Source organism: Grammomys surdaster, unplaced genomic scaffold (assembly GCF_004785775.1).
Source record: "Grammomys surdaster isolate TR1022 unplaced genomic scaffold, NIH_TR_1.0 262, whole genome shotgun sequence".
NCBI classification, from domain to species: domain Eukaryota; kingdom Metazoa; phylum Chordata; class Mammalia; order Rodentia; family Muridae; genus Grammomys; species Grammomys surdaster.
In genome coordinates, this window is record NW_021604703.1 from 5942640 (window position 1) to 5945990 (window position 3351).

Below are 3351 nucleotides of genomic sequence, written 5' to 3' on the forward strand. Positions count from 1 at the left end.
GGGATGCAGAGTGCTTGCCTAATATGCATGAGGGGAGGCCCTGGATTTTGTTCTTGATAGATCAAGAAACACAGGGCCTACTCTTGACTCCACACCCCAAAGAATATCAACCAACTTGAGAAAAGCATTGCAAAGCCACGAAGGAACCTGAGAAGGAGGTGACAACATGCCACTCAGCCAAAAGCAAAGTGATATCCAGTATTGGACAGGGAAGACACTCCTGCAGAGATAAACCACCCACTGTTCAGACAGAGATGGGGGACAAGAGGGATCCAGACAGGGTAAGAGTCTGGGAGAAGTACCAGCTGTAATTCATTGGGCATATCTGGGTAGTTAGGGTGTGCCACTCCAGTATGAGTGAGTAGAAGAGAGTGACCGCCCTTGCCCCGGCACCCCAGCCATAAATGAGCATTCTCACAGAGAAACTCACCTCACGAGCCTGGGTGGAGTGAGGATCTACGGGGGCTGTGCCCTGTGATCTCCAGTCTCTTTGAGAATGGTCTGAGCATCTCCGCCTCAGTGGCCTTGGCTTCAGCTGATCAGCACTTACATGGACTCCTCATCCCACGACTCAATAGGCTAGACAGTGCAGTAAAGAAACTGCCACGTGAGTGATGCTCCATTATTAGGGAGAAGGTTTTTATTGTAAAGGAGAGGGAGAAAATATCCAGAGGCATCTGGAAGAGTTCAGGGCAGAGAAAACCAGAAGCAGAGTTGACATGGCTTGGGCTAGGGAGGAAGAAGAGGGGGACAGAACAGTGGAGATGGCCAGAGATAGCAAGAGATGCAGGAGCAGGGGGCGGGGGAATCACTGCTGTTTTTGTTTTTTGGTTTTGTTTTTTGTTTTTAAGAATTATATATTTATTTTATGTCTATGAGTACACTGTTGCTATCTTCAGACACACCAGAAGAGGGCATCGGATCCCATTACAGATGGTTGTGAGACACCATGTGATGTGGTTCCTGGGAATTGAACTCAGGACCTCTGGAAGAAAAGTCAGTGCTCTTAACAGCTGAGCCATCTCTTCAGCCCAACCTTGCTGTTATATAAACTACAAGCAGGTATCTTGGAACAGGGGCCCTGGGGAGGTGAGAGGGGCCAGGATGGGGTCTTTGAAATGTCTAACAAGTACTTGTGAGAAGGAAACCTGGAGGTCAGCATGGGCTTTGATACCCGTGGAAAACCCGTGACCTTTCAGCCATGACTGCTTTTAGGGAATGGCTCTCTTTTAGGGATAAAACCCATTTCATAAGTTCCTGAGGAATGCTGGCTTTTATCTCACCACGAGAAATCCTTCTACAGTCCAGCTTGAGCTTATTTCTGGACATATGGTCGACATGAGACCTAACAAGATGAATCAAGAGGCTGGAGAGATGGCTTGGGGGTTAAAAGCACTGACTGTTCTTCCAGAGGTCCTGAGTTCTATTCCCAGGAACCGCATGGTGGCTCACAACCATCTGTAATGGGATCTGTTGCCCTCTTCTGGTGTGTCTGGAGCTAGCTTCAATGAGGAAGCCATTGCCAAGCTGTGGGGGAACCCAAGGAAACAAACAGCAGAGGTCCTGGGCCACTCCTGCTCCTGTCACAGACTCTACCTCTTGACTCAGGTGGGCCACTTAAGGCCTGCACATTTACTTCACTGGTAGCTTCTATGAGCACACCTGTGGGGAGTCCCCTAGCGAGGGGCTCAGGTCCTCCTACTCCTGACCCATTTCAAAGACAGGGCTAGTCACCTGCCCAGAGACAGTCAAAAGTACTCTCCCTTGATGCAGATGCCAAGCTGTCCCCTTCCCTCTAGTCCACACTTCAGTGGGTGAGGGACAGGTGGTCTCATGAAAAAGACATCAGACATTGGCAAGATGCCTGGCTCACTTATCTTGGCAATCTTGTCCTCTGAAAGTTCACTTTGCTGTAGGGACCTCCAGAGACCCCCCTCCCAAGACCCTTCTCCAGAGACATCACATCCTCAAGAACCTTCTCCATCCTGTCTGCTGGCAATGGAACGGATGGCAGCAGCTTGGGATCCCCCTGTTATGACCATGATCATGGGACTCTGACTCATAGCCTCCTGGGCCACCTGACCACAGCAAGCACAGAGGGCCCTGCCAGGGGGTTCCCCAGCCACCGCCTTGTTTACCTCCCTGGCTGGCCTGGGAGCTGAGGAGAGAGCCTGGGTTGCTGTATGCAGCAAGGCATGCTGGTCTGGCCTGGAACCCAGGGCATCTCCCAGAGGCAGGAGTCTCTAGGCCAACTCTCCCAGGACCCCATTTCCTGCCATTTCTCTTTCTCCCACTGGTGACAAAGTAAAGGAATTCCTCATGGCTCCCCATTGGCACAGATGTCCCATAGGAAGTTTGGCCTGCTTGAAGCTTTAAGGCTGTCAGGCCACTAGGCTGCTGAGTCATGCTTGGCCAGCCCTGACATCAGGATTCAGCCTCTGCGCCCCCACCCCACTGCCCTCTGCATTAGCAGAGGGTCCTGCAGGATCAGGGGCCTTTTCCTGGCCTATCAACTGTTGGAGGGGAAAGCCTAAAACAGGATTGTCCTCCCGGGCAATAAATGTGAACCAGGAGAACAGCAGTCACACCTGTGTGGCAAATCACTGTCTTCCTAAAATTCCAGGTTTTTCTGCTCCCACGAAACCAACTCCAAGAGGGGTCCAGGGAGGACATGAGAACTGGGACAGGGGCCCTAGGGTCTGGAGACCCTGCCTCAGGGAGATGACTTGAGCTCCAATTCTGCCCAGCCTGCCTTCTCCCATGAGTCTGACTCAACAGATCTGTGTCCTATAGACAGGACCATGCCTGGAAGGCCTTACAGGGTGACATTCCTCCATGGCCTCTAGCCTTCCCATGACTGGGATCCTGCAAAGAGCTCATTTTACTTTTATACATTTGATTTGTTTTTGAGAGGAGGACTGGCTAGGCGAGCCTGGCCTAGCCTTGACTTAGAATGCCTCCTGACTCAGATTCCCAAGGCTGGGGTTACAGATGTGTGTCATCATGCTAGCTAACAGGTCACTTTGGCCACAGAAAGCAGCATTTCCTGGTTTTGGCCTTTGTACTGAGGGTTGAACCTAAGATGTAACACATGCGAGGCAGGTGCTGTGTCACTGAGCCATATCCCTAGGCACCAAATTCCCATTAGTGGTATCCCCCATGTGTATCCCTACTAAGCTAAATCCTCATGAGCTGTATCCCTACTAAGCTAAATCTCTATAAGCTATATCCCTGCTAAGCTAAATCCTCTGTATCCTTACTAAACTGTATAGCCAATCTCTTTATCTTGCCGCCCCCACCACTTTCTTTCTTTCTTTCTTTCTTTCTTTCTTTCTTTCTTTCTTTCTTTCT

At 50.6% G+C, this 3351-nt stretch overlaps 1 long non-coding RNA gene across 3 annotated transcripts in view; it reads right to left on the reverse strand.

Moving 5' to 3' along the window:
• LOC114628018 overlaps positions 1 to 3351 on the reverse strand; it is a 7132-nt gene that overhangs the window by 2446 nt on the left and 1335 nt on the right. For all 3 annotated transcript variants that reach the window (XR_003712430.1, XR_003712428.1, XR_003712429.1), the window contains exon 2: positions 431 to 579. This is a non-coding gene — a long non-coding RNA (uncharacterized LOC114628018). The remainder of the gene's footprint in view (positions 1 to 430; positions 580 to 3351) is intronic.